The sequence below is a fragment of the Lagopus leucura genome, unplaced genomic scaffold, assembly GCF_019238085.1.
Source record: "Lagopus leucura isolate 7727_CA_CO unplaced genomic scaffold, USGS_WTPT01 Super-Scaffold_100002, whole genome shotgun sequence".
Taxonomy (NCBI): domain Eukaryota; kingdom Metazoa; phylum Chordata; class Aves; order Galliformes; family Phasianidae; genus Lagopus; species Lagopus leucura.
Window position 1 is genome coordinate 43,540,718 of NW_024962263.1, and position 26,996 is coordinate 43,567,713.

The 26,996-nt window shown below is 39.5% G+C and overlaps 1 protein-coding gene across 3 annotated transcripts in view; it reads left to right on the forward strand.

Annotated features, from left to right (window-relative positions):
• DLGAP1 (DLG associated protein 1) overlaps positions 1-26,996 on the forward strand; it is a 225,454-nt gene that overhangs the window by 111,245 nt on the left and 87,213 nt on the right. The window lies entirely within an intron of this gene.

Genomic DNA, 26,996 nt, shown 5'->3' on the forward strand with positions numbered 1-26,996 from the left:
AATTAGAATGATTTGCTCCTGATCATTCCTGTTCTATATGTAAGTATTTTAAAAAAAAAGTCTTGCATGTCAATGTTCACCCACAAAGGATATTAGGTCAGAGGGGCTAGCTAGGCAAGCAGGTTTGCATTTAGCTTGAAGTCATTGTAATTCTGCAAAGTGCTTCTGTGCAGTTTAATCCATTCCTATTCAGGAAAGCTTTTAGGAATGTGCTTTAATTTAAGCTGCACTTAGTAAAAATTGTGTAAGTTTAAAGAAACGACAATGTAAATTTCAGGACTGTGGAGCTAAGGGGAAAATGGAAAATGGTGGTAAAGCAAAAAAGAGGACAAAACAGGAAGTAACTTCTCTTTTTCAATGACTTTTCAACATTAGTTGGCATGAAGTATAATTATTTCTTTTAATCTGGTAATTTATAGAAATATTTTTTCGGGACTCTTTCTACTTTTAGCGATAAATTGTATGATATATAATTATGCATTGCTTTTATTCCTTTCTGCTGAACAGGGTGTTCTTGTTATTTTGTTTTGTATTTTCTTTGTGTGAGTAGTAGCCAAGAACACTATCTGGGAATTGAAGTCTAGATTTTGATTATTTTTTTTTAATTTTTTGCAGACTTCTTCACACCTTCCTAGTTGCATGACTTGACCTTGTCCTGGAGAGGCTTGCTTATTCAAACCAGGGCTATGTTGATTACTCTGGGAGTTATGATAGAGTTGTGCTATCTTGTCTGCCACAGACTAAATTAGGGTCCCTAATTTGCTGAATATAGGCATCAAGCAATTGTATCATGTGCAATAACAAGTTACTTATTTGACTTACTGTTGAGTAGAGCTCAATTAGCACCTGAATTAGAGCTTAATGGAAATGAGCTGAAAGTTACTCTATTCAGCAGACACTCGAACAGACACTTATTGACACTAGTGGACTTTCTATTTGTCCTGCAAGACATTATTAACAATTAAAAGTTGAGTGGTATTCAGTATTTTCACATTTCTTCTGCCTTGTTAAACTGGAAGTATTTTCAGTGATAATTGTGATAATTTGTCTGCATTTCTTTCTGCTACTCTATATATTGCAGTCTCCTGTATAACAGGTAGTAAGCTGCACTCATGTTTGGCAGGAAAATGACTGAAGAACGTGTCCTCTTTTCCTTTCACTGTTGTTTTTGAAAGGATTTTTCATCTTGTGGGACTTCTCTCTGAGACTAATATTGCTCTCACAACCCACGCTGTTCCTCCCACCTACCTACCTACCGTTGCTCGTGTGCCTACTCTTCTTAGAAAGGATTTTCATTACTACCAATGTTTCTTTTTATATAAGGAATAACTTCTGAACAGAACAATCAGGTCATATCCCCTTTACGTAATACAAATTTATTTTCCTGTTTTTCACTGAGGTTTTTTTCTTCCTACACTTTCCAATCTCCCTCCTACAATATTCTTCCCATGCCATGGTTTCCATGTGGTTACAGCACAAATCAAATGCTATGGTACCATTCTGAATAAAGCACAGCTTGCTATGATCTTGAAATGCACACCTCCGCTGCTGCACTCTCATTATCCTACCAGGAAGCAAGCAGTCTTTTCTCTCTCTGCTGGCAGTATCCTCCTAGAGTTAAATCTTTCACAGTCCAGATAAACTGATACAGTTGGAAGGAAAAAAAAAAAAGAAAGTGCCATTTTCTTGCCTATTCTTGAAAGACAGCAGAAATTTATCTTGCATTTGTAGGCAGATAGAAAGCAGAACAGTTTGCTAACTTCTCAAGAAGATTCGGTCAGTGGATAACTGACTTTTCTATTACCGCTGAGCTTCATTCAGGACTTACTGCTTCACAATCTTTATGTACCTTGGTCATGTTTAGCCCAGTTTTCAGCAGGGGGGAAAAAAAGATATGCAATCACATTACCTCTCTACAAGTCAATGTCTCCTTCCCACTTTCCAGCGCCTCTTGAATCCATTGGCTAAACTTAGTCAAGTTTACTAAAGAATGAGGATAGGAAGTTTCAGTAAACTTTATAAAGATTTGTAGCTGATTAAGATGGAGACCTAGAATCACCCAAAAGTGTAAGGAACTAGTAGTAGCTGGTGAGTCAGCCCAACATAAAGATGGATGGCATTACTTTCTTACCTTAAAAGATGAGAGATAAGTAAAGAACTGGAAAACTCTGAGGGTAAAAGGTCTAAGAGACGTATCTTATTACCATAGTTTTCCTGCTTCATTCTGCCATCTATGATTGAGTGACCCATCTGATGGATGAGGGAAAGGCTATTGATGTAGTCTGCCTAGATTTTAGCAGACTGTGACACTGTCTCCCACAGTATTCTTCTGGAGAAGTTGGCAGGAAGGTGGTAGAGTCAGCATCCCTGGAGGTGTTTACTGAAAGGGCAGATGTGGTACTTAGTGACGTGATTTAGTGGGTGATATTGGAGGATAATGGAGGGTTGGACTTGATGTTCTTAGAGGTCTTTTCCAACTTCAGTGATTCTATGAGTCTTATGGCTATATCCTTTTCTTTTTTTTCCCCTATGGTACAGAACTTGTCTGTGTAAATTCCATTGTAGCTGCCTCTCTTCTTATGTCTTATTCCCTCATAAATGAATGATACTTAGAATAAGCCAACCAATTCCTGACTTTAAAGCTGATCAGAAACTTTCCAAAGCCGATATATAACAAAACAAGTGTGCATATATGCATAGGTCACTCTGAAAGTAATGTCTTATATTTGTTTCCATGGAAACTACAATAGATACAACAAGCAAAATAACATTGTTTGATAGAGCAAATTCTCAGATATAAAATGCTGTTTTTCAGTATAGGTATCACCATTAGCTATGCACTTTACCAGCAATGAACAAGAGCCTGCATGCCACACTCAAAATATCTGCACCAATAGAGGTGACCCAGTGTATTACAGCTGCTAAATAGTGCTATTTCTAGGAAAACGTTGTCCACACACTCCTTCTTTCATCATCCTGAACAGATGGAAGTCAGAAGATGCCAAATCTGAACTATACATTGGGTGTGGTGGGATAGTCCAGCTAAGACTCTGACTGTGTTCCACGGTCTTCAAAGCGATATAGGGCTGACATTGTTATCCTGTTGCAGGACAAAGGTCATCTTCTTCTCTGGTCTGACTGTATAAATTTGAGCCTTCAGCTTAGTCAACATCATGACTAACATTAATCAGAGTTAATATTTTGTCTAGGTTGTAGGAATTCCAGAATGATCACCCCTTTCGTGTTCCAAAGACAATGTACATCACTTTAATTGCTGAGGGCTGCATCTTGAGCCTTTTCTTTGATAGGGAATAGACATGTCACCTCTCCATGGATTGCTATTTTGACTCTGGCTCATAGCACTGACACCACATGTCATTACCAATAATGATGTGATCAAAGGAACTTCACTCTCGGCCTTGTATTGGTTCAATAAAACCTGAAAAACCTGCATACAGCATTCTTTCTGTTCTTGTGTGAGCACAGTGAGACATACTTGGTGCAAACTTTTCAATATTCCAATGCTGCCACCATCATTGACCAACCAACACACTGAAGCTGGTGTTCAGCTCTGAACAGCACCCTGGTCTCAATCTCCCGATTCATGCAGATGAGCTGATCGAGACATTCATTGCTTTGTGGTGTGACAGAATATGGCTTGTCTTTCACGCCGCTGAAACACACTACAGCCACTGCTTCACTGTGCTCAGGCCAACTGGTTGGTCTCCATAAAACATTCAGCAAGTGTCAATTAATGAGTGCAATTTTTTCTGCATGGAGAAGTTTAATTCCACACTTTTGCTTCATACACTCTTCCTTGTCAGACACCATTTTGTCAGACTGTCTTTCTGCTGCTATCTGTCACATGATGATAAAATGTAATAGAATATTGGCAGGAAGGTTCAACCTTTACTGCCATACCACCAACATCTGCCTCTGATATGATGGTCCAGCATAATAATGTAAGAGGCATAACTTTCAGAGTAGCCCTTGTGTGTGTGTGTAAAAAACTTTTTATAGTCTCAAAGCTCATGGATACTTTTGCCTCTGTGGTAATTTATTGAGGTTAGGAGGGAGGTGATATGCACATATGGGCATATTCGTTCAGTCTGATGGGAAGGTAGAATGCATCATCTGCACTGGGTGAAATAAAGGTGAAATTGCGTAATGTCTGTATTCACACATGATGCTAGGACTAATCTGAATGAGAGGATGAGAAAAGGTCAAAAAGATTTTTATACTACAGACCCTGCAAGTGGAATGACTCATGGCAAGGATTTTGTTAAATGTTGAGCTCAAAGCTAGAGATCATTCTAGCTTTGATTTTCCTTGTAATACAACAAATGTAGATGTCTTCATGGCTTCATAAAATGAAATATACAGCTCTCAGGAAACTATAGAATAACATAAACTTTGAAGGTGATTATCCCACTTTCTCAACTTTACTAAAATGCTGCCTTTGGAAGTGTCTGTACTGAGAGTAATGAAATAGAATGTGAGGATAATTGTAGCCTGACACACTGGCTAAATTATTCTGGCATTCAAACAAATTGAAGTTGTGTCTCATGTCCATACACTACACTACAATATACAGCATCACATGCATCCTTAGGTATGACAAACATCTTGGTCTTCAGAACTAAGTCACGTTTGCTTTAGGGTGTTTCTGTATTATTTTAACACACTCAAAAATACACCTAGGAAAAAAATAAGTGTCATATAAACAAAAGCATACTTTTTTTTTTTTTTTTTTTTTTTTTTTCTTTCTTTCTTTCTTTAAACAGAGGTGCTGTCCTCATTCTGCTAAAATAATGAAAATATCTCATTAACTTCAGTGGTCCAGATCACAAAGAAAAGGGAGACAAGAGGGAAAATGTGAGGGGATGCAATATCTCCATCTTCCTTACGATTGGTATTTTATACACACACAGGGAAGCTTGTTAATTTTCTTTCCTGTTGAATAATGTCCAATTAGGGAACAATGAGTTTCCTAATTAGTCCAATAAGACTGATGAATGTTTTTATGAGTGTTTTACAATATGTTTCCAGTAAAGTATGTTTCATTGTTTCATGTTTCAATCTCTTTCATTTTCATCAGACTTTTAGCTAGGAAAAAACTGTTTTCCTTCAGGTGTTATTTATATTTGCTTGCTTGAAGCATGAATTTTTGGGATTTCCCGTGAAAGTGATAGAAAGAACTCCACAAGCTCTGGATGCTCAGCTGAAGTAACAGTATTCTGGAAATACTGTTGCTCTAGGTAGCAACATCCGCAGCCCACTGTCACAGATGTATGAAATACTACTTAGCTTTTTGTAAGTGTTATTGCAATCTTTTCTCTCATCTCTCCAGAAGCTAAGGGGATGCTTTCTTGCTTTTCATGCTCATGCATCAGGTAAGATTAAGATCATTGAGTAATTTATAAGTCAGAAGAAAATTTGAAGGTGATTTTTTAAAAATGCATTTATTTAAAAGTAGCAGGTGGGCATAGTTCTAGATCCAGTGATTTTCTTATGGCATCTGATGTCTGTTTTCTGTATATTTAAAAAGCAGAGGATAATGATGGAAACTGCACTTTTATTGAAGGAACTCAGAGAAATATTGGAGTTTTGGCAATGGGAAGATAACAGCAATAACTTTCAACTGATGGATATATAGAGCCTGTTCAGTTGGTTAAAACTTAGTATCAGTGGTGGGTATGTGAAATTGCTTGTGCTCCAGAGCAGCGTCCCTTCTGGGCTTTGTGTCCTCTCACACAAACCACACCTCCTAGAAACAAAAGAAATAGAGTTTATTTAACTGGTGCTTCAAGTAAGGTATTGCCGATCAGGAGGCTGATGTAGTCACTTTGTTACTGTCATCATGGCTCTCCAGGCTGGAGGAGCTTAGGGAATGATGTCACATCATTTACAAGATATCAGGTGGAAATTTTTTTAATAAATAAGTTCCATTTTTCCCATCTTGGCTTTGAATTTCCTTTTAGTAAGTGTCTGAACAAGCTTCCAGAAAACATGTAAAGCAAGTTGGTGCATACACATGAGGGATTGTGTAGAACTACGTACTGTGAGAATGCTTGTTCAAATTAGAGAACATAACACACAGTGTCTGACTTATCTGAAAAACTAGTAAGCACCTCAATTCCAACACTAATATGAGGGCTGCTCTGAAAGTAATGCTTCCTATGTTATTATGTTGACCCATGACATCACAGGTGGATTTTGGTGGTATGGCAGTTGAGGTTGAATCTTCCAGTATGCCATCACATTTTATTGCTGTGTGACAGATAGCAGCAGAGGGGCAGTGTGACAGAGTGGAAGTGTGCATGAAACAAAGGAGTGCCACTGAATTCCTCCATATGGAAAAATTGGCACCCAGTGACATTTATCAGTGCTTGATGAACATTTATGGAGACCAACCAGTTGATGTAAGCACAGTGAGGCAGTGGGTGGTGCATTTCAGCAGTGGCAACATCAGCATGGGTCACCTCTGCTGATTCAGATATCTACAAGCATGGCATGCAGGCTCTTGGTAATTACTGGTGAAAATGCACAGCTAATGGTAGTGATTATGTTGGAAAATGGTGTTTTTTAGCCCAGAATTTGTTCTATCAAATAGCATTATTGTGCTTTTTGTATCTGTTGTACTTTCCATGGAAATAAATAGGAAGCATTACTTTTGGAGAACAGCCTATGTGTACAATATTTTTCATTTGAAACAAAAGCTTTGTGATTAATCCATACAACAAAAAGAAAATTAATATTCAATAAATATAAATTATAAATATATTAAATATCTGTAAACATTTGGATAACCAAATTTACACTATTCACTTAGTTCTAGTGAAAGGGCACTTACAGCTTCTTCAGGGATTATCACTTAATATTCCCATCTGCCTTAAGAGCAGATGAAATAAGAGAGGAAAAGTCTCAAACTCTTCCTCAAGTCCAAATTCCTGTTGAAATTTTGCAGCCTGTTTTTCTAAGCTAAGTGTTGGTTCCCTGTTTAGATTCACCATAAAGCTTGTATGGTTGTTGCCAGTTGTTGAAAAGTGCTTCTTTCTCACAGACCCCTGTAGAGAGGAATAATCACTTCCCTGCTATTGCTGGCCACGCTATTTCTGGCAAAGCCAGGGTGCCATTGGCCTTCCTGGCCACTTTGGCACACTGCTGGCTCGTGTTCAGCTGAGCACTGACCAATACCTTCAGGTCTGCTTCTTCCACACAATCTTGAGCCACTTTGCCCCAAGCCTGGAGCTTGCCTGAGGTTGCTGTGAACAAAGTGCAGGACCCAACACTTGGCCTTGCTGAATATCATCCCATTGGCCTCAGCCCAGCAATCTGTCCTGACCCTCTGTGAGGCCTTCCTGTCATCAGGCATATTGACAGTTCCCCTCAACTTGATATCATCTGCAAACTTACTGAGGATCCCCTCTTCCAGGTCATCAATAAAGAAACTGAACAGGATGGGACCCAGTACTAACCCCTGGGGACCACTCATAAACAGTCACTGAGGATAACTGATCTGACTCTTAATGATAGATGTAAAGAAGGTATTGATAACCTCAGCCTTTTCCTGATGATACCTTACTTGCAGAAACAAAAATCTTTGTTCTGTATCTGTTCATCTGGCTCAGCTTCTGTACAGGAACTGTTATGTCATGGCTTGAGCTGGTGACGGAGCACCTGGTGAAAGGGTGTGCCTGGACTAGGGAGCACAGGCACATTGTTTGCACCTGTGCTCCTGTGTGCCCAGAAGGGGTGGACCCAGGGTAGACCCATACTGGGCTCATATAAGGACCCGACACTGGAAGGAGAATATTTCTTGGGCGCAGGCTGCTTTCTGAGAAGGAGTACTGTATGGAGAGCCTTTTTTCACCAGTGGAGTGAGTGCTACTCTTTTTTCTACATATAACTATTAGCCTGCCCGCAAATACTTTACCTGATATTGCTGTTAGAACTGATTTTGCTTCTTTATGAGCACAACAGCTTCATGCAACATTTTGCTTTATTCTAAGTGTGGTTACAGTTAAAAAGAGAACTTCCAATTTTTTAGCTTCTTTTAGTTAACTTCTCTAAGATTTTGTTCATTTTAGAGCAAATGATTCAAGTCTATCCCATCATCTGTTTCATAAGGCAATGTCTTGCTATACTTTATGGGTATAATGGGCACCTTGAGGGCTTACTTTATGAAACAATTATAATCAGTGAACCAAGATGTGCTTTTCAGTCATCTCTTTCAGGGTGTAGTTTTTATGTACACTCCATGTAGATGCACAAAATAGGTTTTGTTTATTTTCTGCCCTACTTCTGCCCACCTACTGAAAAAGCTGCCTTAGAAAGAAAATCATATCCAGTGGGGATAGGAGAAGGAATGCTGCCTCAGACAGCAAAGACATAAACAAGCTAGATGTTAGAAAAATTTTTATAATGGTAATGATAGTTAAGAACTGGAGTGGATTGCCAAGAGAAATTGCTTCACTGGATGTCTTGAAGAACAGGACAGAAAACGTCTGTCAGGAATAATTTAGATATTGCTAATCTTGCTCTGGGGTAGGAGGAGGGACCAAATGATCCCAAGAAGTTCCCTCCAGACCAATCTTATATCATTCTGTTTTTCTCAGGCTACTGAATATATCCAGTGTTAACCATTCTTACTTCCTTTCTCTAACTTCATTTTTGAACGTAAAAATGAAACTCTCATCAGGACTAAATTATTCCTGCTGGCCTACTGTTGAATAGTAAATATAGATATCCCACCCACAGCAGCACTCCACAATTCTTTAATGCATTCTAAATGTTATTTCATTGTTAGCATTTTGAAATCATGTTGTACATGCTGCCAGCCATACCATGCTTGAATCTCGGTATGTGATCTTGTACTGTCTGTTTTAGTTTACTAAGGGGAGCTCAGCTGATGTATTAAACCTGCCATGCAGAAAATGCACAGGCATAAAAAGAGATGTGCACTTGCACAGAATTCAGTGTGGAGTCCTTAATGTCTGACATAACAAGACAAGTAAACAGACAACAATAATGAAGTCAATTATTCATGATAATTTTCTGTTTTGATCAGCTAGAAGTGCGCTGTTCTTCTACCATGAAATGTTGGAGCCACTTGAGATTAAAAATAGAACAAGTTAAGAGTGTATTTTTGGTTTAGTTTTAATGTAAATTTGCAAGAGAAACAGTAGCATATTTCTTCTGCCGATTAATGCTTTTGGTATATTCTGCCAGCCTGCATCATGTTGAGGTGAGAGAGAGACATGGAAGCGAGTAATGGTTCGGTCCTCACAAATAGAAGAAACTAAGTCATGCCAATTGCCAGCCATTTTTTTCTCACATTTTTTTGTGTTTGTTTTACTGCTAGGATGAAGCAACTTTCAGCTCATTTCAGTAATGTTCTGCTAGTTTGGGTGCAGTGTGGGGGAAGGCTAGATGCAGCCCATTGGCCCCTAGCAGCCCAGGTGCTGAAACAGGGCACTATCAAATACCACTCTGCTCCCACATGAATAAAAGTTCCCCCAATGGGATGTGACCTTTTTAAATCCCTCCTCCTTACTAAGTTGCCAATCTTTTCCAGAGGGGATAAATTAGGGAAAATGCTTAAAGGCTTTCTTATGTTGTGCTTGTCTCTTAATCATTGCTTGCCACAAAGATACCAAACATCATATGATTGCTGCTACTGCCCTTTGCTGGTGTGAAAAATTATTTTTCTTGAAAACATCTTTTCAGCAGCTAGCAAGTTCCTGTGAGGGATTCTATGATGGCAGCTGACTTGCATGGCAATTCCCAGCTCCCCTCTGCTACCCTAGCAGCATGTGCCCCAGCTGCCAGCAGCTTGGCCTGCAGCAATGCCAGGGACTGCAGAAAGCACTAACTTGTTCTGTCACCCATGAATGCCTGCAGCAAAATCCAGAGCGCCCAAATCCTTCCTTCCATTTCCATGGCAGCCATGCTTGGGTTGTGCCTGCGCAGCTCTGCTCTGTGACAGTGATGAATCATGATGAAGGCAAGCTCAGGATCTTTCAGGGCTAGTCCATAAATCTCTTCTGTTTTACATCTGGCAATTGCTATTGCGAATCTGCACTAAACCTTCATTACTTTTACAGTTGAAACTGAAAATCTCCCTTTGAAAGATACTCCTCTGTGGGTCAGTCCCCAGAATATTCTTAGTTATTACTTATGGGTTTATCATACCAAAATAGGCATAAATTAATAGATTGAAAAGACAGAAGTTTGTTAAAATTCCTTTAATAGTTAATGTTTATTATGGTCTACATGACAAAAATTTAAAAAGGTAATAGAATGCAAAGTAATACAAGAGTCTCACTTCATCTATTATTTATGCTCCTTGCTTTTCAAAACTTAAAAATACTACTATATTTTAATCACATTTAATCATAGAGAAAAAAATCGCTTCTAAACATGGCATAAGTCTCAAAACCTCAGGTAACACTGATTTTTTTTTTATTTTTTTTTTTTTAAACTGCTCTGCTCTAGGTGAAATGATGTCAAACAATGAGGTTGAAAGAGTCAAGACTTCATCTTACAGTATTTATTTCTGTAGTGGTGATAGAAATTGTATTTATAAAAGCTGGAATTTCAGTGGTGGAGGTGTCACTTTTTGACTTTGAAAAGGTCATTTTCCTTATTCTGGTGATGTGTAGCCAACATGTCATTCCCCCATTCTCCTGAAGTGATAATCAAATATGTTAAAAATTTCAGAAATGTTGGCATTGACTAGTTAGAGGAGCCCAATCTAAATGTCTGGTTATGAATTTGACTGTTGCAGAATCTTTTGGGCCTCATATCAGTCACATGGCTCTAAGAGCTGTGAGACAACAGTGTTTTGGCAGAGATTGGTTGCCCAGACTTGCTTGAAATTCTGGTGAGTCAGGCTGTGCCACTGCAGTTGTTCAGTCATCAACTGCCGGGTAGAATGTAATTTCTGGCATAGCAGTAACTCTGCCTATTACTTTACTTTTCTGAGATTGTTTGATTTGCGGCACAAATTGATTGCTGTTTGCTTGTGAATAACAAAGGAATTTGAACTGATAAGGAGTGGATGATGCCATATTCATGTTAGACTGATAAGAGTTGGAATGAATGTTAGTATTGTGACATTATTTCTGTTGTCCTCCTTTTCTTTACTCCTGTTTTTTTAAGTAATTCCTTAATAATTCTGAATTATGATCCTCAGTTCTGAGGTAAGTGTCCACTCTCAATTATGAGCCAAGGTGGGCAGGAAGAATATTGTATTTAGACTCGTTTTCTTGTGTGAGGGGACAATAACTTTCTGACTATCAACCACTTCTCTATTCCCACCTTCATACTGATTATTTCTTTTTTCAATGAATTTCATACCTTTGGAAATGGTAAGGGCATAGCATATATTATATTTCTAGTCCTACTCCTGCTAAGATTTTCTTCACTAGTGATTTAATTATTAACCTTTTTCACTTGTCCTGTTACTAATATCACTACTGATAGTCTTCCAAGGGTCTCAAGTCCTGCAGTTTCCAGGCCCCAACCAGAGCTGCTCTGCTGCTAACACTCCTGCGGTCTTCTCACTGCATGCATTTATTGCCCAGAGGTATGCAGTTTGCACTGAAAAAAAAACGGCTCTGCCTGTCTTTATTTCATGGCTTTACATGCAGTCATTAGTTTTGCTCAGTCAGCTATCTTTGGAGTTATTTTTTGGGTAATTGGGTCTACTGCTCTTCTCATGACCGATGGCCAGGCCGTCCTTGTGCATGGACCCCGGTGCAACAGCATGCCTCTCTCCTATCATCTCTGTCTCCTTTCTTCAGATTCATTATACCTTTGTGAGGACTATGATGTCTGCCTGTGTGTTTTGCCTTCTGCAAAAGATTCACTAACCCTTGTGTTCCAGTGAAATTACAAGTTACAGCTGTATTTCCTGCCACTGTTCTTGCAAGCAGGATGTCCGTAGAAGGGTAGCCAGTTACTTAAAGTAATTAATTCCCATAAAGGCAACAACCCAAAGAACAGCAAAATGATCAATTTCAAAGTCATACAAAAAATCAATCAACTGAAAAGCTGTTTTTTTTAAAAAAAAACAGGGCAGTAGTTTTGATGTTGATGTTGCAGAAATTGTCTTTGGGGTAGGTTTTCAGATTTTGTTTTGTCATGTATTTTCTTAGATGATGTATGTAGTAAACAGTAAATAACACATAAATAAAGAATCTTTATTTGTAAGAAGTATCTTTAAAGAGTAGGGTGAAACAAAATAGACCTGAGATGGATGCCAGTCCTCTGCCCTAAGACTGTGTTGCTCAATGACCCAGCACAGGCCTGAGACAGAGCTTTGGAGAGCATCTCACTCCTGGACTCCTCCAAATCTACACTATGCTTGATGCTTGTTTGTTTGTTTGTTTTTTATATTCTAAAGCATGAGACTTAATAGGAAGATGGCACAGAAAAATGATTATGAGGCTGTTTCTCTTAAGGTTCTTGGGAATGCTAGGCAACTAGGATCTGAATTTTCAGTGTGCTGTTTACAAGTCTCAAGCATAGCATACAGAATCTGAGCTCTGGAGGGTGTGCTGGCTGTTATTTTTTTCCTCTGAGAAAGTACATGTGAAGTTTTAAATGTCGGCCTCCTACCCAACACAACTGGATGATAACCTTAGCTGTGAATTAATCAAGCTGCTTGTTAAAAACATTATCTTGCCAGCATTCTTCCAAGTTTGTTGTTGTTGTTGTTGTTGTTGTTTTGTTTTGTTTTGTTTGGGTTTTTTTTTTTTTTTTTTTTTTTTCCAAATAAGGAAGATTTAAAAGGTGGTTGTGCCTTGAAATGATACACTGAGGTTAATTATAGTTCTGGAACACACTAAGGTACGATTTGGCTGCTTGGGTATAAGAAGAGCATGAGCAGTGCACCTGGAGTGAGAACTAGGCTTGCAATGTTCATGTAGGCGTGAGAAGAGTCAAGCAAGTGCATTGCCCTGTACTCATCAAGGTGCTTGGGGAGAGCCCCATCACACTGCACAAGGCAGAAGCTGCATCTTCTATGTATTTCTCCACTGGTGCTCCCCACAACTTGTGAATGCTGCTCTTTGGAGTAGCAGTAACTCATGTTGCATTTTGCTGTTTAAATCCATACCTACAACTGTCCCATTCCTTGACACCTCTCCCCCTCTCTTCCTGCCATCCAGCCCACACCCATTGCTAACATATGTCCCAGAGGTGGCTCAGATGCTTTCACAGGGGGTAGATGACAGCTAGTCAGCCATCTCTCCAGCTAATCCTACCTCTCCCCATTCCTCTGTGCGCTACCCATGCATGCTAACACATTGCTTCCCACTCACTTCTCTATAAAGGGAATTTGTTACCCTTCACACCATAGCAGAAGGAAATCTTAAAATGTTTTTTTTTTTTTTTTTTTTTTTTTTAATCCCATAGGGAAGGCCTTCAGCGCTAGGGAAAGATATTTTAATATATCTCAGAGACAGAGGTGCCATGGAATAGGCTGCATAGAGAAGTGAGCTCATAGGCTGACAATTACAGTCTGGCTGGGTAGCGGGGGTTTCCACTGCATCCTCTGTGCAAGCCTATTCCTGGAAAACCTGTGAATTTGCTGATGGAAAGCCATTTGGAAGGCTGTGAGGAACACTTGTCTCTGTTCAGGTCTCATTTCTCCTCTTTGGAGAATCAAATAATAGAATTGAGTTAGAAGGAGCCCTCAAAGGCTGTCTTGTCCAACTTCCTTGTAACAATCAGGGATACCTGCAGCTAGATCAGATAGCTCAAAGACCTCTCCAGCCTTACCTTGAGTGTCTTCAAGGATGGGACATCCACCACTTCTCCAGCCAATACGTTCCTGTGTTTCACCGCTCTTACTGTAAAATAAATAAATAAATAAATAAATAAATAAATAAATAAAAAACCTTACTTGTATCCAATCTAAATCTCTCCTTTAAAGAGGAGAAGCAACAGTGGCATCGACAGTCCTATACTGATGGCAACCTAATCCACTGAGAGTCATGGACAGAAAAACCCATCTGATCTTACCATAGGAACTGCTTACAGCCCCAAGATTTTAGTGAGACCTCAGAGCTCATAACAGAGAATTTCTGAGTTTTCCATAGTATTTTATGAGTAATCGTTGATTAATCTTCTCCTGCTGAGGCTAAAGCTAGTACTTAGAAGGGGGGAGGGGGACCGAGCTCCTTAATGTAAGCAGAATTTGCCTAAGTTGAGGGGAGAAAATGCAGCTCAGATTTTTCCCCTTGACAGACCTTCAGCAAAACTCAGGATCTGATCAACTGAATGTGTAGCAAATGCCTAATTATTTCCTTGCCTGTCTTCAGATAAAAACAACTTTTTATTATTTTCTCATTACTGAGTTGTTCTCATCAGTGAATAGTGAATAGCTGTACACACAAAAATCTGCCTTCTGATGCCAGAATTGCTTCCTTACTGCTATAAATGGATATTTAGCATAGTTATCTGTAGTGAAACAAGTAAGATTGGTAATACAAGCATTGTATAGTATAAGTGCATTACTGTGCTGGGCTTTTCTTTGTTTTCTGCTTTCAAATATCTTCACTCTTAAAAAATGTGAAAGTAACTGTTTTTTAGCAAGTTGCCTGTTGCTGTAGAGAAGGACAATTCTTTTCAACTGCAATGCTGACCTGTCCTTTCCAGTCACCAAAGAAAGTGCTTTCTTTCATGAAAACCGCATTAAAAAGCTTTAAATCCTACCACTTCTGTAATGATGTGACGAATGCTGTGGAAGCAAATTGCTCTATGGATCCTAATTAATTGGAAGTCAGGTCCGCAGTTCATCTGGGCTGTAAAAATCAGAATATATTCTAAGGAGTAATAGATGTGTCGCATTTTTTATATCCTTTCTGTTTCTTGAGCCCTTGAACTTTGTGTGCTTTCTTCACTAACTGTGAAAACTAGAGGGTTTTACCTTTAACTGAAAAGATTTTTCAAGCCTCTTGAGGAGAGCTTAAAAAAAAAAAAAGTATTGCAAAAGTGTAATAAATTGCTATATGTGGCAGCACTACATTATTCCTCCCTCTAGTGGCTGGCTGGCTACAGGGAGAATAACCAGAGCTCTTTATTAGCATCTCATTGAATTATTCCATTGGCTTAGCTACTGGGAACTTATGTTTTTCAGACTAACATCCTCCAATGCCCTGCCCACTTGGTAATTGTTGGTGCCCCTGTGTAGGTGGCCATGACTGTGTGCCATGATCAGCCTTGCGATTTTTCAAGGCCACTTTTCTGTGGTGTTCTCAAGCATTTCCATGTCCCAAATCATCACATGATTTCCAGTAGCGGTCACGTACGGAAGATGACCCCACTTCTTTAGCATTTCTGTGGTTCCACATGGCACACTGCACCAAATCCAAGCAATTTAACACAGCTGATCTCTGATGCATGTTAAACTGAACAAGTAAATTTGAAGCAGCTTTATTTGTCCAGTCATGGTCTGGTACTGGGAACTGTTCAAATAACAAGCTGGGTATCAGTGCTTTCTCTGTCTATCAGGGTGTGCCTATGTATTTCTGTATGCCAATAGGCAGCTTACTATATACATGTCATTAAGAAAAATCCTATATTCCCTTGTGGGTAGTTCAGGAAAACAGAAAGGTGCTGCAGACATGGAATGCCCTACCTACATAGTCCAACAAACAAAATTGGGTGGGTTGTCAGATTGGCGCATCACAGGAGAAGCCCAAGACTTGGAACTGATCAGTGCTTCTGAAGTGGACCCCTGAGTGTAACACAGAGACATGATGGTGTTCTGACAGTGTCAGACAGGTCTTCTGCCTGTTGCTCTGACAAGAAGAAATGGGATTCATATACATTACTGAAACTTAGGTTTTTTTCCTAATCAAGATGAAAAAAATCTGAGTGGTAAAAGTAGTTGCTGCACATACAACAAACATTCAAGGAAGAGCTTGTTTGAGGAAGAAAGCGCCTACTAATGAAGCTCAATTAAATTAAGTAACTTCACAGCAAAATTGCAGCCTCCCCTCATATGAACTGTGAGGCTCAAGAAAGTAATGTAGGTTCCATCTTCCTTTGCTTAGAATGGGCATTTTATGCATTAAACTCTTCTGTAGCTTCAGTAGGCTGCAGAGATTTTTCAAAGAGTTCTGTGTTTTCTCAGCGAAACCATTGACTTGAGATGTGCGTAAATTGTTGTAAAATCAGAAATTGTTCTCATTATAAAATTCATTTCTTCTAAAGTACCTTTTGACCGTCACACTGAGCATTCTTTACTCTTTATTGTTCAGCTACATTGCTTTGCATGGAGTAGCTGTCTCTGCCTCTGGAGTTGAACTTTATTTTCTCAGTCATTCTGTCTCCTTTGCCTCCAGTAATGCAATAAAAACATGATGCTGCTATTTTTTCCATCAGAGAACCTCAGTCATGTTTGCTAACTTTAATTCAACATCACGAACCCACCTGAGAGGTGCTGTAGGGAAGTATTACCGTACCTGTTTGCTAAGCCTGGGAGTTTATATGACTTTCCCTCCAGGTCACAGCAAATTTCTGTCAGCATCAACATCTGAACTCATGAATCATAGTCCATTGTCCATAGTTTTAAGTGCCAAGAAGAGTTTACTTATTCTGGAAATTTTAGTTTTTAGAGTTTTTTGTTACAGTGTTTTAAACAAAAGCAAAGGTATCTGCGTGTTTTCACTTGAGCAGTGTAGAGGGCCATCTTCACCTTCACCATGTAACCTGTCTTTGTATACTGGAAAGGAAAAGGTGTTTATCTCCTTCACAAATGGTCGACAGGATTCTGATTTATATGGGATAAGTGCACACTGTCAGTCCTTTGTGACGAACAAATTTTATTCATTTTTCCTAAGCAAACACAGAAATTTGTGTGCTTTTCTTTTATCTGACTTCAGAGGACTTAATTTTTTTTTAACTTTTCATTGGAAAAGAGCAGTGTTCCAATTAAGCAGGCACACTTTTTAATTCTGACAATTAAATATGTATTTGGAAATACTTCAGAATGCCAGTTGTTACAGGTCAAGATGCCATCTGACTTCCTCACGTATTTTCCTCCTTTAAAATGAGGTGCATAAGCCCTTTGAATATCTTCCACCCTGAAGAGGATCCACTTTTCAGAAATATTTTTTCATTCTCATCGACTCCATCTGAATCACCACCCTTGACATTAATAGCATGATTAGCAGTGCCATAACTGGTTCTCTATTTCTTAATCTCAGACACAAATAAATGTTTCAGAGTATTTAAATTTTCATTGAATTAAAAGATAACCATTTTAAATAATTGGGGAAAAGTGGGGAAAAGTCCCTTTCAATCTCCAGGATTTAGCATAATTATGCAAGCTTCTCAAGGCATTTTTATTCCTTTTTTTTCCTCTCATAGCCCAAAATATAATTAATTCTGCTTCCTTGGGATACACTGTGGAAAAAGCTTGGCCAAAGAATAGCTTATAACACATAAGGGCTCTGTTTTGTTGTTGGTTTTTTTAATACTAATACATATAAAAATACATCTTAAGCAGCGTTTTAAATCTTTTGGACGTTTTTCTTATAAGAAAAGTTTTTCTAATGGATATAAACTGCAGACTTCCTGCTGGAGGCTTGCAGTGGTTTGAGCCTGTTTATAAGCACAATGATGAACCAAGTTGTCCAGATAGTGATATATTTCACATGTACCTGAAATATTCAGTTACCACTTCATGCTGCATCTCAGTACAGCAGATGGATCTTTCCTTAACCACTGCAAAGACTTTGGAATGGAAATAGTGAATTATGAAATAAATATAGACAGCTAGATTTCTTGTATTATCTGGGTTTCTTTCAAGGGATTTCTTTTGAAGTAAAAGCAGCTGAAGGGAAAGTGGTAGCAGCTTCTCTTTGCTGAGGAATAGCTTTGGTAAAGTTCTGTGGAGGGAAAGTCTCCCTGCTCCTGGGGTACTGCTATGGCTGTGATGATTGGAGTAAAAGGGAAAATCTCCTAGAGCAGGAAAGACTGCAGCCCAGATAATCAGCAGAGGATTTGTTAGAAGCCCTACTTCACACCATTATTCTTTTAATTTACTTGTATTCTAGATATTACTTCTGGTAAAAAATGTAGAGAAAAATACTTCTAGCTTCTTTGGTATGACAAGAGAAGCTGCAGGGTTTTTTCTTAGGCAGTGGTAACACCCATCTGAATAGTTTCTCCCCTGACAGACTTCTTTAACAGGAAAAGACAGCTGCAGGTCACACCTGAGCTCCGAGCTGTGCTCATCCAGGCACAGCTTGAGAAACCCGCAGTGAAGTTATGCAGGAGGTTACTGCTCTGTCTTCTCACCCCCCTTGCAAGCCCCTCTGCTGTCAGGAGAGGCTGGCATTCGAGCCAGACATCGAGTTGACTTGGCATTTCAAGTCAACACTTCCCAGGTGTCTGCAGAGAAACAAAACATAGTAAGTCAGAATTACTTGCCTGGAAAATAAGAAAAAGCAATCTTCAGGCACTTTAAACTGCTTAGTGCTCTTCAAATAAAAACCAGCTAAAATAGAGGATACCAAAACAGACATTTAGTGAGAGTGCACATATAACCTTTGTAAATGCCATCAACAGAAAAGTGAAGATAAAACCCAAAACAAGCACCTGTATATATTATAGTGCATCTCAGCAGTTTGCAGATGTTACCAAAATAGTCACATAGTGTGCTTGTCCCTGGATTGAATCTTCCTTCCTCAAACACTGTGTCGGAGACTGTGCTGTTACTCAATGATATATGAGGGTTAGCTCAGCCTCATTGCTTAGTTGTATTTGGTATTTTTCCTTCCTCGTTGCTTTGAGATGTCCTTGCTTTTCAGAGTTTTTCCAATGCTTTTGTTCTATGAAGCACATCTGTACAGCTGGTGTTGAATCTGCATTTTTTAGTAGGCATCTGAAAATTTTGAAACAGCAGAAGACTGAATAGGAAGTGAGAAAAACTGTCTCTGTAATACGAATTTTTGGGAAAACACAGGTGGCTGCTTATTCATGTAAAGGTGTTGCTGAAATGGTGCTGACTTGCAAAACTGAGATGTGTTTCGATTATCAGAGGGAGATATCATGTTTATACAGATCTAGCCTGGGTGTTGGGGAATGTCTTTCTGATCAGGGTGTATTGGAGCAGATGCCTGCAGGGGACCATTGCCTGGTTACTGCTCCACATGGAGCTGGGGATGATCACCCCTGAAAATGTGCACTGAAGATACTCTAAACTTTGACACTCAACAGCAAATAGTTTTTTTATTTTTATTTTCCTGGAAAACATCACCTGTAGGTAAACTCTAACCAATATCATGTCAGTTCAGCACAGGAATATGTTCAGTTTTGGGAATTCTGCCCAGAAGATCTCTTTGAGCTGAGCAGGATGCTATCCTCCCACTCCTGGGAGCAAGCTGGTCCTTCTGCAGAAGCCATGGTGCTAAGCAGAGGGCTGGGTATGCAGCTAGCTCTGCAGGAGCCTGGGTGACATTCCTGAAAAGCAGCAGATTTCCTGTTAATGTTTGGCAGAGAGCTGCACTTCTTGGGTTTTCCCAGTGGCAGAATTAATCAGAATTTCAATGGAAGAATGAGAGAGACCTAAAAACTAAATTAGGATGTATGGTCTGAGCGTATGGAGACCAGGATTTTTATAGAATAACACAAGGGTTGAGATGGGAAATATCTTGGTTCCAGTTACCATAGACAGCCTTCTATCAATGTTCTAACTAGGAACTACCTAAGAAATTAAAACTTTACTGTTTGCCCCAAAGTACAGATCTGCAGGTGTGCAAGATGTTTTGCCTGTGTTAGCAGTCACCTGAGAGAAGGAGAGAAATGACAGAATGATTTGATGCACTTATGATAATAGCTGCAATTAAAATATTAAAGTGAAGTGGTCCATGTCCAATGCCAAAAGTTGTGCCTGTGCAGACCTGGTGTCATCACCTGCCCTACTTCTTGGAGAGACTGCCTTCACACATTTGTGGGTTTGGCTGGTAAAACAAAGTGCTTGACTCAAAATATTAGAGTTCACAGACTGCAGATGACTGAAATCTCACTAGAGGGGAGTGGTGGCACAAGTCACCAGGAACATGGTGTGATGTGGGATCAGAGGGGTGAGCTGAGAGGAGATGACAGTGTCTTTTGTGACAGAAAATAGAGTGGAGAGTTCTTCAAGATACTGCTGTAGGAGTTTAATGGAAAGAGGGGCTGGGCTGTTGGAGGGGATTTGGAAGAGCAGGCTCTGGTGCAGATGAAGCATCTGTGCCGCCAGAGAAGGATCCCTCAGAAACCCACAGAAGAGCCTGGTGTTATGTTTGATGTAGGTTCAGAGATCTTTTCCAGAAGAAAAGGTCTTTAAAATCTATTTGAGCATACGTTTGGTAAGGTTGGTAATAGGAAAATGAAGCCCACAGCTTTTCTCTGTGGGTCTTCTGAGAGGAAAGCTGCTCTTGTCAAGGTGAGCTCTCTCAGAGATGTTAAATCTTACCATGCTAGATGTGGCATATCTCCTCTAGTGTAAATAAAAACTGCATGTTGTACCGTAGCAGCTTACCCTGGCATCACTGAGTTGATCTGGTTCATTGGGTTGAGCTGTTTCTACACTACAGCATCTCTTCTCACCTTCCAGACTGGAAGAGAATACTTGCAACTGTTACCCCCACACACACCCCCACATGGGAATCAACACCAGCGTGTAGACCAGATTTCTGATTAAAGAGAATTGTATAATGTCTGTCTGCATCATCTTCCATCTGCTCTTGCCAACTCAGTTGCATATGGCACGATGTGTCATTTTCGTGCTATGCTCTACTCTTTGACCATGTCTAGAATGCATGGGGATGATTCAGCATGTCAGTGGCAAGTGAAAGGATCCTTCAGTTCATCAGCCTGTTCTTTTGACTTTATGCAGTATCTGAAAGGACCTTTGAATTAAAGGAGGATCCTTGTTTTGATGTGTGCCGATAGTTTTTATGCAGCAGTCAGCTTTGTTTGGTAACATTTTAGCCCTTACAAAGGAGTGAATATGGTTATACAACATCATCCCCTATCTTCAGTAAAAAAAAAACCAATTCCCAATCCCAAGCTTCAATGTCTCTTGAGAGAAATGGGTTTCCCTCTCATTAAATCCCGAAGAAGTGGTATCATGGCTGATTCTGAAGCTCAACATGGAGAGTTTGAAAGGCAACTGTGCTTGGCAGAAGCAAGTGCTTGATGGGGGGAGGAGGAAGAAAAAGAAAAAAAAAAAAAAAAAAAGTGGATCCAGTCCCTGCTGTCCTCTGTGAAACAAACAGAAGATCTCTGGCAGAACATCATATGCTTACACAAAAAGCTGCAACAGCTGGATATAGACACGTTAGAGAGCTGTGTGATGCTACACTTAGGGACTTCTGAATAGTTGGTTGTTTTTTTTTCCTAAATTGCTTTCTTCTTTAGCCCTACCAGCTTCTGTAAAATCAGGCAGATAGACAAATACACAGTCCCACAGTTTCTACCTTTTCTCATCTGGTGGTATATCCTCTGCATGTCCCACATATCTTTGTGATATGTGCATATTGGTTCATGCAGTAAGGATGCCTTATTAATGGCATCTCTTATAATATTGAAGCAGATGCCAATTTGGGGTAGATAATGCTGACTTGCTCTTCAGCAGATGTTCTTTTTCCAGCTGTCTCCAAGTTTTAAACTTTTCTTTCTCCCACTTGGCTCTTTAGCAACCCACCAAGGACTTGAGAGGGTTACTTATTTTTGTAGCTTCAAGGTAGAAAATTCCCATGAGGAGATTCACTTGATCCTAAACAAAAACAGAACCAGAGATCTTCAAAACTCAGAAAAAAAAAATCTCTGGCGAGGGAGAAGATGCTCAAAAGTGTTTTTGTACTGCTGTTGTCTCTGTCAGTAGCATGACAGCCTTTTGTACACTGCACTGAAAATGCAGCAGAACATGGGTGCCAACATGATTAAATTACCCCAGGCTGCTGATCCATGTCATGGCTGGAGTCGGACGGATGCACTTGAATGACTTTGTTCTGTACATGTTCTTCCCTGATGTCCTTCAGTGTTTGCTCTGTGTCAGACTGCAGTTATTCTTCCTTCTGGCGGAGCCAAAATGCAAATGAAACAAATCACAGAGATGTATACTGGGCAGACCCAGTAGTCAGGCTGGAGGTGGGGAGTTCAGCCTACGGTAATCAAGCCTCCAGGAACCAGGCTGTCCATTGAGCTGAGAAACTGAGTAGTGGCGGGTTGTACAGTTGGGCTGGTTTTCTTGTTGTTTGGCTTGGTGTGTGTGCTGTGCTTCTGGGGACTTCTTGTTTGCTTAAAGGCTGGTTTTAGTACACTCCTTTGCTGGCTTCTAGGGGTATTCAGGACATATTTCTACCCCTGCTTATAGCAAGGGGAGGGGAGGGTGGAACTAGATGATCTTAAAAGCCCTGTCCAACCAAACTGTTCTATGATTCTATGACTTTCCCTTTATTCTGCTTTGTCATTTTGTGTTGGCATAGCACCATACCCAGCTGGCACAACCCTGTGCTTTGTACTATAAATCTGAATGCTGATCTGGGGGAAGAGAATCCGGTCTCAGGAATATTTTTCTTTACAGCACTTTTTCCTGTTATGTTATACATCTAAGCTAAGGGGATGCAGCCGCTGTCAGTCTAGTCTCTCCCTGTCTTCATTCAGAAATGAAGTGTTGCAAATGAAAGTGTTTTTCTCAAAAAGCACATCTATGACAGCCTTCCTAAATGAAAAGAAAATATTAAAAGCTAAACTTGCCCATTCTTGTAAACAGGGAAATCTTTCTTGTCCACTTTGTCATTTCAAAGCCATTTTCAAAGCAAAGAAATTCTTCAAGGAATACATTTAAGCCATTTCCTTTTTAACCTGCTAAGATTATTTTATATCCTTTAATATATATGTGAATTAGCTAAATCCTAGATAGAATATGAGTCAGAAACAACAAGGCAGTTTGTAAAGAGAATTTATGGCTATTCTTCGCTCCTCGCTAATCCTGGTGATCATCTGAGAAGGTGATTGAAAGAATGTATGTTGCAGCAGTGTTAGAGGTGATTATCTGTGCATTTTAAGTCCTTTCATTTCTACACCTGAATGAAAATGAGAGACTCAATCTCAGTATGTCTGAAAGGTATAGAGCAGAAATCAAAGGGCAGTATGCAGAGGCAGCTTAAATATTTCCTTTGCACATCTGTTTTAGATGATTCGCCAAAACTTATTTTCTGCTTAAATTAGTGCTCTTCTCCTTGTGAGACCACCTCACAGGCTTTCAGTAGTGTTTTGCTTTCACAGGTGGGATACTTTCTTGAGGTACAGTGTCAGTCAGAGATTTTGGCCTTCCTTCGCTCAGGGGAGCCTATGTTTCTCACCAGGACTCAGTAAACATATAGGTTCGGTGTTAGAAAAAACATCTCCAAATAGCAGTCAGGCAGTGGCACAGGCTGCCCAGGGATGTGGTGGAGTCACCATCTCTGAAGCTGTCCAAGAAACGTGTAGATGTTGCACTGAGGGACATGGTGAGTGGGGAAATACTGGTGGTGGGTGGACAGTTGGACTGGATGACCTTGGAGGTCTTTTCCAACTTCAGTGATCCTGTGAAACCTCATTTCCACCCCCCCTCAGCACAACTTTTCCAGTCAGTCCCCTTGGGCTCCACAGTAGGGACAAGCAGGGTGTAAGGTCCTGGGAAAGGGCCTGGGCTCTGAGTTCAGGACCACTCTTGCATGCTTGTCCCACATTACCCAGGCAAGCACTGCAGCACAGAAATGATGCAGCGCACTAAAGGAGGTCATTGAAGAGGTTCAATAACTCACATCCTCCTGCCAATTAATATATCTAATGCATCCCAAAGTCTGAGTCCCTTGCCTATTACACTATGTTATGGAAATGTGGATGGCATCAAAAAAGAGTTTAGGTAATGCACAATAAACAGGATATGGAGTTGAACCCATAAGAAAATATAGATTATTTTAATTTGCATGTTATAGGTAATAGAAACTCTGAAAACAATAAATTAGACATTCAGATGTTTTCCTATTGTACACAGCCATATTCCTGACTGAACTGAATGATTTCAAAATTCAGTGGCCTTTCAGATTTTCATTTGAATGTACTATAGAGACTACAGTGACAATTTATTACACGGCTATGAAGATAGTATTAATCATCATAAATGGAAACCTGTGGATGTTTCTTCGTCTGTGCTTTAAATTTTATCTCTTCCCCATCGCTACATCTAGTGAAGGAGTGATTGTAGCAATCAGTAAGCAGGAAGCCACCTCCTCCAGGAGCTGCCAGTATCCTAGTCAGGTTTAAACAACAGATGGGAGGTATGCACAGGCTAAAATTAGTGGCCTCCTGTAAAACGTTGTTCTAGATATTGTTCTTGATATGTGCCAAACTGGCAGGTCATATATTCTGGAAGAAGAGTACCGAGAGAAAGGAGGTAGCTGTGCTGACCACCTACATCTGAAATAGCAGGAAAGTGTTTTCTGTAAAGTTGGGAAAACATTCTTAAGCAATGCAAATACATGTAAAAAATGAATTTCTATACCTTTTGTGGGTATGTATTTCCATGACAGTGGTGGTAGCATCTGTGCTCTGGGTGCAACAGCAAAACCTTGCTGCCCTGCATGCCTGCACCTTGATATACCGCTTCCAGTTTTTAAAGGGCACCTGCCTCAGCACTTGCAAATTTCTGTCTGGCACTATCTGTGCACTGAATTTTGCAGTGTACTGCAGTTTATTCTTGTGAGCTCAGCTAATCAGTGAACAGCAACAGCCCCAGGTGACACGTTTGACTAACTGGCAGCTAATCAAGCATATTTGAATTTTGCATGTCACATACTGGCAGCAAACTGTTCACAACATATTCATGAAGTACATTTTGAATTAATTTAAGAAATGCATTTCAGGCAACGCTGATCAGTTTACAGATTTGCAAGGAGTGAGGAAGCTTGCTTGCATCTGAGAAAATAATGTCTGTTGAATTATTCATTCTGTCTTTTTAATTGTTTTATTCTTTTTATTTCTATATTTCTATCAACCAACAGACAGGATTCTTTGTTTTTCCAAGAGATCTATGGTTAGTGTTAGTTATAAAAATGCTGTAGCTGGCAGCGTTTTGTAATGGTCATTTTTTCATCATTTTCTCTTCGTTCTTTTGAGTCATTTGAAACATTACTAATTCTGACATCTAAAAAGCTTTCTGTTTTTTACATGTGGAATCAAATGGCTTAAGGAGTCAGAGCACATGAAAACGGCTCCTGTGAGTATTGCACTGCGCACCCACTGAAAATGGCAAGCAAAGGATATGTCTTTGTGATAAAAATACCTAGTAATTAGTATAAGTTTACATATTTTTATTAGGCAGGTAATTAGCAGCCAGACAATGCAGTATTTCAGAGATGGCCTAGATTTTATTACTGTATTGAGCCATTCAGAAATAGGCCCGGTTGCTGAACTACTTAGGTGTGCAATTACACAACGGACTTGTCCTCCTAAAAATGCATTGACAGAAGTGTGCACGTCACTGGGAAATTGTTCATACTTATAGCCATCATTAGCTACTTGAATGCAAAATATCTGCAAATGCTCAACGAATTAAACATAAAATGGATTCTCTTCTTCCAGGTCAACTGGGTATGCATTTCTGAACATCAGTTTAAGCCTTAACCAAGTTTAAGCCTTTAATTAGGTTACAGATATTTTATTCATATACATGCAAATATCCATGTAAGATATGCCTTTCAAAATGTAAAATTTTGTCAATTTAGTGTGTTGGCTTTGCAATACTTGGAGAATATTGAAGATATTTCAGTACAAATACCATTTCAATACATTATCTGTTCACTGTTTAAAAAGATATATCCCAAAAAAATTTGTATCCTAAAAAAGACATAAATCAGTTTTTTTGTGACTCACATTTTTATGGGTACCTCAGATTGCGAAGACAACACTTACTGAGCATTTTCAGAGGGTAAAACATCTCACAAATAGAAAATTGTATTTAAATGTTATGAGCCTTGCTGGCTGACTCCTGAGTATTGCAGTTTGTGCACTTTACTTACACTACTACTTGTCCATCTCATTTGCCACTGGTATTGTAAAGATGGGGGTTGTTTCCACTCCAGAAACACAACTGTGTTTTTCACACTTCTAATTTGACATCAAGTCATATAAAGCTACTTAGCTGGTCTACATTGTCTCAACTTGCACCTTCAGCCAGCATTAAAATATAAAATGAAAGCACATCAAATTCAACCATGATTGTTGGAGTGATTTCATGAGTTAAGCTATGCTGTGAAGTCATTTTGCATGTTGTGGATGGTCTGCCTGCACTATTTGCTCATATGCCCTTGAAGACTCCATTCCTATTTAACAGGAGCATGCATGAGTCACAGAGCCAGGTCTGATCAATACCAGCCTTTCTGAGAAAGGAACAAGCACTTTAAAAAAAAAAAAATAGAACCTCTGGCCACATCAAGAAGTGTTTTGCAGGTGTGTTGAGGTTACTACACACAGATTTAGTCTCAGGCCACTCCTTTCCTCACCACGCTCTCTGTCTGATTTTGATGGTTGCAGCATTCACCTCTAAGCACTTTCTTCTGTTGCTCTCACCTCAATGGCTCCATTTGGTCTTTTAAAACCTACACATGAAGTTGTTTCAATGTCACTGCTCCTCTCACGTGGTGAAGTTTTTATTGGAATGGGTAGCTGCCACCATAAACACAACATAAAATTTTGCTGTGCTGCTCTCAGTAAATAAAATAAAAGTTATGTTACCATTCTGCTTAGGCATGGTTTACACATTACTTCTCTCTTTCCACCAAATGAAAGAGATTAATCCAAATGAAAGTGCTGACATTACACAGTATTTGTATATTTATGAAATAAGGATAACAACCTGTTCAAGTACTGCTGTCCCAGTGAAAAGCACTTGCTTATACCCACTTCTGATGAGGCTATTTGTGTTTGATGAAATATTCTTT